The following is a 14566-nucleotide window of genomic DNA, read 5'->3' as shown; positions in this document are numbered from 1 at the left end:
TTTTTAATTCCTTGTAACTTTGGTTAATGTGACATTGTGACAACATACCAACATTTCACAAACAGTGAAATATTATTTCAGTATGTTCAGGCTTTGCCTCAGTTTAGGAGTGGGGCTTCCTTCATCCTTCTCTCATTTTTTTGCATGATTCACATTGCACAAATGAACATGAATACGACCACCTTGTAAAATAGTTGCAGTACATTTGCCATTGAAATCAGTTTGGAGCTTTTATTTCTACGTTTTTATTTTCACACCAATTTTTAAACTTGTACTTTCGCCAATTTATTATTTAAGTGCTTATGTTTATTTTTTTTATTTTTTTTCTGTTTTTATTATTGTTTCGGTCAACAATTTTAATGCCTCAAAGTAAACTTATTTAAGTTGCTGAGGCAATATTTCTATTTTTCGATGTTTTTCTAATAATATTTAGGCCAATATTTATTTGATAGTCAAACTTCTAAAAGCATTCCAAAATACTGTACAAAGAGATAAACAAATAAACAAATTACTAAATACACAGGGTATAATAATAATATAAACAATGAAATAATAATACTAAAGAAAAAAAAACAAGAATAAAAATAAAATGTATTAAAAAAATACACATTGTATGCCATGAATACAAGTGGGTCTTAAATTGATGGTTAACCTTCAAAATGAAAAATCTTTCATAATTTACTCCTGTTGTCATTTCAAATCTGTATGATTTTCATCCTTCTGCAAAACACAAAAGAAGACATTTTGAAAAATGTTTGTAACAGAAAACCGTTTGTCCCCGTTGACTTGTATTGCTTTCGTTTCCATACAATATAATTCAACGGGGACCAAAGGTTTTTGGTTACCAACATTATTTAAAATAGCTTTTGTGTTTTGCAGCAGAAAGAAAATCACACATGTTTAAAATGACCATCAGTAAATCTTAAAGGTGACTATTACTTTAAGGCATGATTTAACCATCTGTACAGTGACCGAAACAGAACCATTCCAAGACTTCAATTACTGTATCTAACAAATGTTTTAATAATTTAAGCTTTGGCAAACTATTATAACCTTGGGTTGGACAAACTCGCAGCTTTGTGTAAACTATAGACTTTAATCTGTCTGTATTATTGAATGCCAATCTTTCCAGTTCAACAAGTAACATGCCTTTGCTGTGTGGTCTATCCAGTCAGACACTATCAGGTTCTCTGTTTTTGCAAACTCAGCCAATCGCTTTTAAAGTCCTCAATACGATTTTTGTCTCGAAATCGAATCTAGTAACAAGACAAATGTGCTCCATTTCAAACTGCAACATGTCAATTGGGGAACATATCGCATGTGCACTCATACATTCTCAAGAATACAACAGTTTGACATATCAGCTATCAATATTGCATTGAGCTGTCTAAGTGGAGAGATGACGGGTATCTTGCTGGCAGTGCTGTTCAATGGAGATCATGTTGAACTGTGCAGCTCTCCCTGATGTGTGTCTATCTAAAATTGGAGAAGATGGCTGATATTGCTCATTCCATTGTAAATCTCAGTGTACTGGTTAATCAATACTCACCACCGTGGGACACACCACCCCCTCCATTTCATAGTGTGTGTGTTTCTAACGTAGTTATACTTTACTGTTGGGATGTCAAAAGTACTGCCTGGTCGATATTATAATAAAAAAGTTGAAGGCCAATTCTAGAATTTCTGTAGTACTTGGATAATGTGTACTCTCTGGCCAACAGTAAGCTCCTCATGAATGCTTTTGAGCATTTTGTGCACATGGTCCATAAAGACAGCTTCACAATGTACTGTATTGTATTGTAAGACTTAAAATCTTAGACTAATTTAAATTTAAATTTTACAATGCTGGAACATCAATTAATTTTTGCTTTGTGGCCCTATTTTTCAGTTTTTTTTTCATATTTTTTTGCAAAATGCCACCAAAACGGAGCCCCTCTGAACCCATCTCGGAGGTAATAACTATTGCAATTATTAATACAATTATGGATTGAAATTATTAATATTACAGTTTTTAAGTATTGTGCTATTTAATGTACCAAAATACATGTCCTATAAATTGTTGGGTAATGGCTACATTAAACCACTATAGAATTTCATGACAATTTGAAAATTTCAAGAAGTGGGTAATTTGTGTGAATTTGTCCTGTAATTTAAGTACAATCTGCTTTTATTTAAACCGTTTATGTCTATTCAGTGTATGCACATGTTACTGTTTAGTTAGTTCTGCAAACAAAAGAAATGCTAATATACACAACGATGACATTCCTAGATTGATGTTAAATTAAACAAGGGGCGGAAATAATTAATGTGCCAGTGTACATAAGGACGTCTTTAATGCTACGTATGCCATGAATTAGTAAACAAATCAGTCATACCTCTGTCCTGCCTGCAGTAAACAGTGATGAATGTCTTGTTAAAAGCCAAACACGAGTTCACAGATTGATTTATACAAGTTCTCCCTGGCGGACACCAACGTCTGCTACCCCAACAAGCCATTATTAAATCAACAACAGAAAAATGTACTCTGAATTCTTACACATTTATTGGGCTCTTCATCTTTGAAGCCTAGCAGGCTAGCCTGCACTACACTGTGTTTTTCACTCGGTCTATCTTTCTTTCCGTGCTGTTGTGAGCTGCTTTATTTGTAGGAGCATGTTTGTGTGTGTGTTTGCTCTGATAGCGCTCTGTATATTACTCAGGTACGCTTGCTTTAGACTGAGGAGTTTATCTCGCTGCTGTGTATCGCAGCAGTTTTGCTTCCAGGGGTTCCGTTTGCCTTGTCACGTTCGAGGAATACTGAGCATAGAAGAAAGCTTTCTCTTTCTGAGCTGCCCTCATTACTTTTCGGTAGCGTTTTTGTGCATCATCCGAATAACACATATCATGTTTAATTTCAGATTTAACATTCTGTCGGGTGTTTTTTGTAAGTTGTCTTCAAAGACACAAATATAGACACGTGTGTACTTGACAACTGTAGACGTGTGAGGCATACAGAGCTTTGAGTTAAAATGTCTGACTTTTCTGACTCTGAAATTGTGAGACTGAAGTAAATCTCCATTTGTGCTCCACCTAAACTGGTTCCTGTCCTTGCAAACCGTGCTGGAAACATCAGAAACCATTTAAGGAGTTTTTAAGGTTTTAATGGTTTTGACGGGAGTGGTTTTGGTTTTAATGGAAACTATAAGGATGTCTACTGGTATGTGATTGATTCTATTAGTGGGGTGTTAAATACTACTTTACAATACTACGTCTTGTGCAGTAATTGATGGACCCTGCTGTTATTTTATCGTTCGGCTTGTTAACCTGAAAGCTCCTACTTTCCTCAAACCCTCAGCACTGTATGAGCTGAAGCTCTGGCCAACAGCACAATTGAGTGTGATGAAGAGATGCTTAACACTCTCTGGATTGAACTCAACACACTGTTAATTATGATGATGAGAGGTAATTATTACTGCTTATAAAAATAACAACAAAAAGCAGAACTTCAAATTAATAGCAGCAAGCCACTTTCACAGATTTCTCAGATTTCTGGCTCTTACAAATAAACCTCAAGTTCTTTAGTGAGATTTTCATGAAAGTCAATTCCATCACATTCATGCACACACAAGTACATGCCTGTTCCAATTTTTACAACGCCAGTGTAGTGGAAATGATAGTTCAATAATGGATACAAAGACAAGGTGTTTCCTCACTCAGACTGTATATAGCATTCATTGGGACTTGTGAAAAACTGATTTAAATAAATGGATAGCAATTTGTACTGTTTCTCAGATATTGTTTTCAGCAGAAACATCTAAACATCCTTAATTAACCAGCTGAAAAATTAAACGAAGTACAATAGGAATTGTATTGGTTGTAATGGAAGCTATAATAGTGTCTATTGTGATGGATTGTATTGGTGGGGTATTATCTGGCGGAATAATCCTATTGAATAAATGCCCAAAACACACTACAAATATGAATTTTGTAATGGTTTAAATGGAAAAAAGTTCATATTGGTATTTTAACATTGAAACCTTTTGAATTTCTATTTCGGTTTCTTTTGGGTATCTATTGTTTTTTTCAGCAGGGTACATATTTCTCCATTTTTTTCAATTTTCAGTTTTTCTACTTACTTTTGAGTAACAATTATTATTATGTATTTATTAACATACATTATTATGTATATTATTGCATTTTTAAATGTATTTTCTTGTTGGAAGTGTACACTCTTAAAAATAAAGGTGTTTCACAATGCCATAGAAGAACCTTTTTGTCAAAATGATTCCATCAACATTTACATTTGGTAGATGCTTCTATCCAAAGCCACTTACATTACTTATTACATATATTATGTGCAATCCACTGGGATCGACCCCATGACCTTGCGTTGTTGACACGATGCTCTTACCACTAAGCTACAGGAAAGCTACAGAAAACTTTTTTTAACATCCGAAGAACCATTCTGTTTTAGGTGAAAAACTTTCTTCAGATTATAGATAGGTAAGAACGAGATGGTTCTTTAAAGAATCTTTGACTGAATGGTTCTTTGTGGAACCAAACATTGTTCTTCCATGGCATCGCTGTGAAGAACGGTATAAGAACCAGTATTTTTAAGAGTGTAGAAGTTAGCCATCAACTCCTATGGCTATAATGCATTGAAACATCACAAAGATAAGCATCATATCACCCTTAATCTTCTCTCAGTGTGGTTAGAATGTATGAGCATCAAAAAAGTGAAAGGTTTGCTTTGGGAGGTTAACAAATCCTTTCCCTGTGATCTTTGCATTGCCGCACCACCAGGTGAGTCCATTCGGACAGCTAAACACAAGCCTGTATTATTTCTACTGAACCACCTCAAGCGACAGAAAAACACATGTAGGTCAGCAAAGAGGAATGTAGAGAAATACGTAAAGAACAGGGACGGTTGACTTGGGGGGCCTCACTCCTTTGGAGGAGTTCACACGCATTCCGAGCTCAGCAACGCTGCGGTCGCATCTGCTATCGTTCCGCTTCGATGCTCAGCCAGTCGGCCTCGGAGCGGACCCTGCCTCCATCTCCCCCCTCATCTTCTGCACGTTCAAAACTGCCAGCTGCGCAGGCAGTCGTGCATGGAGATCATTGAGGTGTAGAGGACAGATTCCAACACTGTCCCTCATACGCCACTACCGCTTCATTATACCCCGTAATACTTCAGGTCTTCCCATATAATAGGGAAGGACAAGGCAATCAAACAACAACAAACGGCGTCTAGCCGGAGAGAACGTTAATGTTTTGCTGATTATAAATGATTAATGCCGTAATGTTTGCAGCACTGGTGTGATTCAGGTTCTGGCACTGGAGAAACAAGGCTGATTGTCTTAATAAATGTCTTGTTTGCTGTCATAATCAGGGCAAAAAGAAAATTATTCCAGATCATGTAGCACAGCGGTGTTTTGAGGAGAAGTAAACCGTGCTTGTAGGGTGCAACACGTGTACACGTTTTTGTACAGTGAGTTTTTGATATTCAGAGGTGTTGATATTCATGTCGATCTTTACTTGGGATCTGTCAGTGAGGTCGGTCAGCACTGCAGGCGGTACCTTGAGGGGCTATTCTTTCTCCAGATGAGTACAGAAACTACAGTTAATATTACAGTTACCAACACAACCCAGTCTTTGTTTAACCTGAAGAAAATTAAACATCTCTCAATTTTGACTTAAACTAGAACTAAAATTTAGGCTGTAACGTGTTGAATTCTAGATGGGCAGAATCGTTTTTACAAAGTGGATCAAGTTCTGGCCTTGCTTTCCTAGGCTTTATCTGCACCCAGCTGTGTTTGTAGTTGGGTTAGTAAAGTGCTTGGCAAGTTTCAAGGATTTCATTTGTTAATTAAAATGTAGGATTTTGCCCACCTATAGGCTTTTGTGCAGTTCTACACATGATTTTGATTCCCAAAATGTTTTGACAGACGATATTTAGAAAGAGCCAGACAATAAATCTTAAACAGCGTGACAAAAAGTGTCCCAATCAACCTGAATTCACCCTACATTTTTGAATATTCATGATGTTTCTATTTATATAGATTTTCTTTCAAGTTTTTGTGTTGAAAGTTTTTGTGTTTGTTCTCTGTAAAGCAGCTTAAGATTGTTGTGAATTAATTGAGTTGACTAAATTAATTACTTTCTCATGTGTTTGTCTTCTCATTGACTGAGACAAACTTGATCAAACGCCTTAAAAAACATATATTTTTTTCTAATGTCAAACAAACTGTAATTTTATGTAGTTTTGCTGTTTTACTGATTTTTTATGGGTTTTTTTAATACAGGAAAAGGCCGGAAATTTACAGGAAAAAGCCCCAGTTATTTTACGGCTTATTTCTGGCACCCCAGCTGCTGGAAAATGTCCACCTACTGTAATATCTGTGATCTGCTGTTGTGTTTGGACTTCAGAAAAATGGATAGAACTGTCATAACTTTTATCCACAAAATAACACCATATACGTGTCAAAGTATCAAGATAAAAGTAATTTAGGCTTAGCTGTTATAATGATGTAAAACAGATGGGATGGAGAGTGTTGAGCCCACCCCTGGAACGTTCTCCACCTCACAGGTTAGTTTCGCTGGCAACAAGGTGCTCTAGAAAAATATGTTGGTAAGTGTCGGTTGTAATTGGATAATAATAAAGACTCTGGAGGGAGTTGGTTTTGTGTGCACAGTGGTTTACCAAAAGAGTTTATGTGATCAGCATTGGCACTACTCTTAAAGTGGTTATTTATTTAAGTTAAGATGGTTCTATAATAAACTATTAGTGAGCCTCATATCTGAAACGGGATGTTCTGCCAAGGCTTTCCTTAAGGGGGCAGCATTCAGGAAATCTGTGCATTATAACAACAAATATTTGCATTGTTAGCTGCGAAATGATGCACATCACCCCAAACCTCTGCCTTTTCCCCTATTTCCTACTATTTACACTTGTTCTTCACACCTTGACAAGGTTCAGCAGTCCCTTTAGACAGATTGGATTATGGGTGCGTACGCTTGTTTAAGTGAGGGGAATAGACAGACTCAAACTGATGAGCCAGGGATCATTATGGTCTCTGTAATGTTTTCATCTCACTCTGTGGTAATTTGTTTACCCTCCAACAGCGCTAGCAGTCCACAAACCCCTGCTCTATTTCATCTGGCAATAACAGAGACGTGACAGCCCAGCGCTCTCGAAACTCACCCTCTGTGAGTCACGGCAAAAATGACTCTCGGGGCAGTATGGCATAACCACTCGAGAACACTAATCAGCTGCTCCACAGCAACTCTGCTGAAAATATACACACACAGGCATCTAATGACAGAATATTACCTTTCGCCATCCGTTTCCCCAATTCCTCATTTCCTTCTGGCCGACAAGTGCGTGTCTGTGTATTTAGGGTATCTATCCTGCAATGGTGAGCATCTGTGGGCTAATGTTGCTTCCACGGCCGTATGTGTCTTCATTTGCTTGGAGAATAGTCTAGCCACTCTCCATATAATAAAATTTAATGAGGACTGGGGCCGAAAACTCCAAAGTGAGGACAAAAGCATCATAAAAATAACCCGAAAGAATTGTGTATTCGTCTTGTGTTTTCTTTGCGTGAGGAAGTGAACCGATTCACAGATAATCTTGCATTTCTGTGGTCTATTAACTGCTGTGACTAGATCACTGAGTGGTCATTTACACTACACCATTTTTTTTAACCAAAACTTATGAACATGACAACAGCATTTTGGGAGCTCAAAAATGTTATATTGTAATAACGGCTTTTAAAGCGGGCGTAACACACAGGGTTTCTGCCAATCTCATATTAATCAAGAGAACCTAGAGAGTAGTATTATTGCATACTTCGTATCTCCGAAGAGTATTTAGTTTGATCATATTTATAAAAGATGGATACAGCTTTATGATTGTTTCCGATAACATACGGTGTGTGCGGGGGGAGGGGTAGGCTGAACCAAAGCACCTGCGCACCCATTGGCAACAAAACACAGACAACAGTTTCACTCACCACATGTGGTTCATGTCAGCCATCTTTTAGCACTGGGACATCTCCATATATCAGTTTTAAACGATCTCTAAATCGAGCGTTATATCCACCGTTTTTATAACATTAACATCCCCAAATGCAGTGAACGAACAAACACCTGAACTTAGCGACATATTCTCTCTCTCTCTCCTGCTTACAAGTGAAAGTGACATCTGCACATGCTCCTTCTCCTCCAAAACAGGTTTATATGTTCGAAAAAAAACTTTCCGAAACCTGTACGATCACTGGGGGAGTGTATCGAGCAATGACATACTACGTAATACGCCCAACTCGTTCTTTGACAAGTTGACCATGTTAAGCATGAGAAGACAGCACGTATAACATTGTAGAATGCATGAAACAGGGCCGATTCAAGTGCAAGTTTTTGAACATAATGTTTTTTTGAACAAACACAAACAATTGTGAAAAGAGTGATACATATTATGTGTTTTTTTCAAAGTGACTGGCCCGGTATGCATAATAAATCATTTTTAGTCATTAGGGATATAAAAATATTGTGTTATAGCAAAAGAAAAATTGTCTCAATATTATCGTGATCACATGACTGTACGACAGAATAAAGTCATACGGGTTTAGAACAACAGAATTTTCATTTTTGAGTGAACCATCCCTTTAAGCTCCATCCTCTATTCATCAGCGCCCACAGGGCATGATGTACTGGAAGTGTTCATTCAGCCAATTGCACACGTAGGCGGTTTCCTAATCCTGGCTGTTTATTACCAGGACAGTTTGCCATATTGCTCCCAAACTAATTACAGAAGGTGCAGTTGGAGTTATGCTGGGTAAAAAAATAAGTCAACATGCACTAAATGTGTGGCCTCAGGCTGGAAAGCCCATTGTGAAAGACGGATGGACAAGTTAGACCCGTACCTGCTGGTTTACACACAATTTTATTTGAAGAAATAATAACTGACACGGCACTGCTGGAGCTTGACTGATCCAGATTCTGGAAGAAGGGCAAACTTCAGCCCAAATGATACCCATCTCCGAAAGCTACCTGATTGAATTGTGCCAGTGCTGATGGCCAGATCAATCAACTCTGTCTCCAAAGTCACATCCAGAGAATCCAATGTTTATCTGAACATCATCTCCTCTGCATAATGCCATTCACTTAAAGCATTAAAGGAACAGTTCGCCCCAAAATGTCAATTCTATCATCATTTACTCACCCTCAAGTTGATCCAAATCTGTATAAATTTCTTTGTCCATATAAATACAAAGATATTTAGAAGAAAACTTGTCACCAAACAATTCTTGGCCACCATTGACAACCATAATGGGATTAAATTGCTTTATACATTTTGTGTTCTATTCAACACAAAGGAAGACTTTTGTAAGAATGCAGGAAGCCAAGAACTGTTCAGTTACAACAAATGAACAAATACAATTATACAGTTTTTGATCAACTCGGAGATACATAGAAGATTTGGGATGAACTGTCCCTTTAAACAGACTAACGTCTCAAAATAGACAAATCTGTCTCAAATAAGATAATACACAAAGCCAAGCACAAGGACTATATAACATTATTTACCCAAATACATTCACATTATCCTGTCATGTATTCATATTTACAGCCTCCCAGCACTTCTTTCTTCATCTATCTTATATCGCTCTCACAACCTTGACCTGGATGTGTTCTCAAGGAAGAGCTTTACTTGATTGACAGGGAAGATTTATGCCCGCATCCTTCCCCGTGGGGGCCCGTGTGGCACTTCTAGCCTCAGTCGGTATCTGCCAATCACTCGTGGCCTTCGCTAATCTGCACGAGGCATTTGGCTGGAAGATGCGAGGCTTGATTGACGCTCTTCATTATCTGCTGTGCAATCACTAATTGGACAATGCAGCAGAAGTGTGTGGAGAGGATCAACAATTAATCAGCAGTACTGTCCTCTCAAAGCCTGGCCATTATTGCCCACTGACAAGCTATATTTAATTTATTTTATTTGTTTTTGATTTTAGTTTTTATCAGGATAAAAGGATTATTAGCACAGCATGCCTTCAGGGTGTGGGATGTTTGTGGTTGATTTACCTGCTGGCTACCGCTATGTGAGGACATTTTCAATCAAAGAAAAAGAAGACGCATGTGAGGTGAATGAAGGATGCGGGATAATATGCACAATTCTTACTAGGAGCAACACTAATGTACTGTAGGTGGATTGGGCTCATGTTTGAGGTTTAGTCACTTTGGTCAAAACTGGGATTGAATTACCAAAAACAGATATTTCAACTTGGAAAGTAGTTCTCTTGTGTCGTGTTTGTTTCGGTGGAAATCATTATTAAGGTCTTATTAAAATAGAAAATAGAAAATAAACGTCTTTAACACCCATGTTATAGATGTTTCTTTTACTGTATAGTATTTTTTTCATAAATGTAATTTAACAGTAGTAAATTAGGGCTACTAATAATAATTTTAATAAACCTAAATATGATATCGCTGCTGTCCTTCTGAAACCTTGCATCACCAATTTTTTTATTTCTGCATACAGTAGATTTTGCTTGAATTGGGGACTGGGGCCTTCGGGACACCCTGTAAGACATTAGAGACCCCCAAAAGAGGTAAAAAACTGGTGGTCCTTCAGAATTTTTTTTATTATATTGACAAATCATAATTTTCGCAAATATATAAAAGTATTAAAAAGTGCTTGTCGATACAGTATTTAATTATTCTAAAAGTTTTCCTTTTTTTTTTAAATATATTTTCGCATACATTTTTATGTCGGCCCTGTATCCCACAAAAGAGTTGAACCTGAATAAAAAAAACATTGCGAAATAAGAAAATATTAAATAAAATATAAAAGAATTTTCACCACCGGCCATTCAACTATATGAACAAATCTATAAATAAAGTTGACAGCTGGTACCTTCATTTTCAACGCAATTTGAAAATGTGGATCACATCCATCCGCTAAAAATCTCCTAAAGATCATTCCAGATTGATGAATGCATAATTCATATTGAATTTGGGGTCAGCTCTAAATGAATCGGTCTTCGAGATCTCATCCATTCCTGAGAAGGTTAGGGTTTATAGCTGGGTCACTGACATCACTACAGATCAGATCCCATTAAGAAGCAAATTTTGTGATTAGCAGAGACAGATTTTACTCTGTGCTTTTGTGTGAGATGACACTTGAAAATTGCACAAAATAGACGTGCATGTACACGAAAAACAAGCTCTATTAGCAGAAAAGTGTGATGGAGAACAACATGTGCTCTTCTTTGCTACCTCCACTATGAAAAACCTGAACAACAATAAACTCAGGTCAAAAAATGTCAGAAGCATTGAAAACTTCAGAATGGCTGTCATGGGGTTGGAGTCAATAAGCTACCTGCAAATTATAATTTTTTCTCATTAGATGCAATTTAAAAGTGGTATTTTCGCTCACAGTTTGACTCCCGCAGTGCGCATTAATGCTTACACTGAGACAGATTCAAGAACAAAGCTCCACTGATACACAGATCTTTTTAAATGAAGCCAGCACCTATATGACGGAGGCATGATGGAAGTAATCTCTCAAAAATCCGAGCGGTGCTGACACCCAAAAGCAGACGGTAATTGCTTTCATCTCCACTGAAGTTTTAGGGAAGCGTAAATTACATTTGATAGCGCCGCAGCGGTTTTGAAAAAGATGCACATTAGGGGCCTTGACATAATGGTTAAAAAAACAGGAGAAATCATTACGGGAATTTGGTAAGTTTGATATAACCTCGTTGAAGAGTGGGCTTCAATACTCCAACTGCTCAGGCTAAGAACGTATCCAAGAATCAGCCCGTTGAATTATGGTGGGGCGTCTGAAGTTTAGTGGGTGGGTGTAGTTTATGGGCTGAAAGGATGCGATGGGCCCCTTTGAATCATTAGATAAAATGTTGAGACGTAATTTCCAACTACTGAACGCATAATAACTTGCCGTTGTTTATCACCATGCACAGGATCTTTCAGCCTCAGCTGGCTCGCGCAGATTAATAGTCAAATAAACATTGCACGCTGACAGTGGATAATGTAAGATGAGGCCTTGTGAGCGTCTGTAACTGTTTGCGTCGAGGGGGGGATTGTGCTCATCTTGCCTCCGATCTAAATGTACAAACTCATTTCCTGTCATGGGGTCTCAAGGAAAAACAAATAAGCGGGCACACGATGGGCCTCAGCCTGGCTACGGCGCAATAGCCCCACTTCTAATGAAGATTTGTCTCCGTTGAAAACACACAGAGCAGTTGGAATAAACATCAGCAAGGCGGTCGGCATATTTCTACGCCGGTTGTTCAGGCATTAGACTCAACAGGACATCTGCAGGAGTAAAATAAAGATGGATCGCGTGTGATGATGGCCTTCCAAAATTGTAAATGGCAGTTAGAAAGGGCCCAGGGGTGTTGTGTTTTTCCCATAAGCCACTCAGAAAGAGAGGCAGGGGCATTCGGCGTGGCACCAACCATCATAAGGCATTATTGAATTTTTTTGGTCTGTGTCTTTCCACTGATCTCATCAAATCATTCCAAAAAAGTGCCTCCTGGCTTCATAACCAGAGAAAGGCACCGAGTCATAAGGCATCCTTACTTTTATTCATTCAAGTTTTGTTTCAGCTTGTTGTGAGGATGAGAGTCAATCTGTGTTTGATGTTTCGAGCTGCACTTAAAACACAACTGGCCTTCATTCATGGTTGGTTTTATTGACGGTTTCATTTGATTTCGTTAGATGTGGTTTTGTTTGCAAAAGAGATACCCTGTTGAAAAGAACAGCATATGCTGGGTAAAGTATGATTTGATGCTGGGTTGAGCAGCGTAAACCAGTTTAGGACCAAACCAGAATTAAAACACACCAAACCAGCATATGCTGGTTTTTTTAACAGGGTATGAACCTTTTTATACATAAATCATAGTTTCTCAGGTAAACTCTAGGTTAAAAATGATGAATGATCAATGGTTGACTTAAAAACTTTGCAAAGAAAGCACAACCAAGGTAAGTGGAGTCCATTTGCTTTAAATCTATCATATATACAGTAGATATACTGTATAACGATTGTTATGTTGCGATGTAACACAAAGAGTTCAAAATTCAAATTTAATCCGCAGAAAAATGACCCCGGTACTGATACTTTGCTCCCTTCCAGTTAACAAGATAAAAGAGCTCTTTTGATGTTCATGGAATTGAACTTTGAACAATGTATTCCCAATGCTTTGATAAAGATTAAGTATAAAGATAGATCAAAGCTGTATGAAGTAAAAAAGCCCCGAAGGCTTGTTCATGTGGAAGGGGAGGTGAATACACCGAATGAAAATATATATTCAAATCTATGAAAATATAACCAGACGCTTACTCAAATACCTTCCCGGTCGAATCTGTCAGAAGCCGAGTAATTCAGAAAACATACAGATTTACGTTTGGTTAAAACGAAGCCTTTTACAGTACTTTAACAGATTTTACAGTACTACTGTTTATCAGTTCTTGGAAAAGTGAGATGGCAAGAAAGAGATTTCAGGGTTCCCATCATCATTACAAGAGAAAATTAAGACATGGTGAATAAACTGGGCCCTACTAATCCCCAGCGCCATCAGAAGAGAAACGCAATCTTTTCTGCCTTCATTTAATTGTTACAGTAGAGAAGTAAAGCTGCATGGGGAAATCGGCAAGATGAATTGTGTCAGCAATTAAGCGCGCGTGGATGATGGCTCTTCAGTTTGGCCCTCAACTCTCTTATTTTTACACCAGGGAGGCCGTTTTATCTTCAAAATGAATAAGTTTAAAACATTGTTATCAGGAAGAGAACGACCAGACACCGAAACTCCCAAAACATCTGCTGGGGAACGAAGGCACGGCCCACAGGTGTGTCGTTTGATTTATAACTTGAGAGGGATTAACCGAGCGCCGTGGCGTGAATGGATGGGGTCCGCTCAGGTTGCTCGTATATTGAGAACGGCAGAAGATCTGTCTCGCGGCGGGGAAGGCAAAAGCGAGAAATAAAAAGTGTGATGTTCTCACACAAACAATTGGCAGCGTCGCCAAACAATGTGACAAAGATGGTAAACATGTAATCTTGTGAGATGATATTGTCACCGTGAATCCTCGTCTAAAACTTAATGACTCAGAATATTGTTCTTGAGTTCTGCATTAAGGTGCCGTAACACCTTCCCTGTTTAATCACTTGTGGAAGTGTTTAACTCATTGGAACTAACATATGTGCCATTTTTGTGTGGTATGTAAACACACACAAAAACGTGTCATATTAACACAGGTCTCACTATTTAGTTTAACCAGGCGCTGAATTTTATCTCTGTGCCATAGACAAACAAATTGTCTCATTAAAGATGCAATGCACAAAATGCACAACTACTGTGTTCCATGAGGGTGAAGCCATATATTGCGGGGGCATGCTAGACACTTCAAAAAAACAACATACACAACAGTAGAGAGATGCTGTGATGCAGTCGCGCGCTACATCCCAATCGAGCTCTACGCAAACTGCATTCAGCACAGATTCAGAGAACAAGATTTGCATTTATCTAGCGCTTCAACGACACAAATGTGTGCAAATAAATCT

At 38.0% G+C, this 14566-nt stretch overlaps 1 protein-coding gene across 5 annotated transcripts in view; it reads right to left on the bottom strand.

The window, feature by feature from the left end:
* Positions 1-14566, bottom strand: part of kirrel3b (kirre like nephrin family adhesion molecule 3b) — a 181900-nt gene that overhangs the window by 64266 nt on the left and 103068 nt on the right. The window lies entirely within an intron of this gene.

Source organism: Triplophysa dalaica, chromosome 14 (genome assembly GCF_015846415.1).
Source record: "Triplophysa dalaica isolate WHDGS20190420 chromosome 14, ASM1584641v1, whole genome shotgun sequence".
Classification (NCBI taxonomy): Eukaryota; Metazoa; Chordata; class Actinopteri; order Cypriniformes; family Nemacheilidae; genus Triplophysa; species Triplophysa dalaica.
Note: the sequence above shows the minus strand (reverse complement) of the source record. Positions and strands in the feature narration are given on the sequence as shown.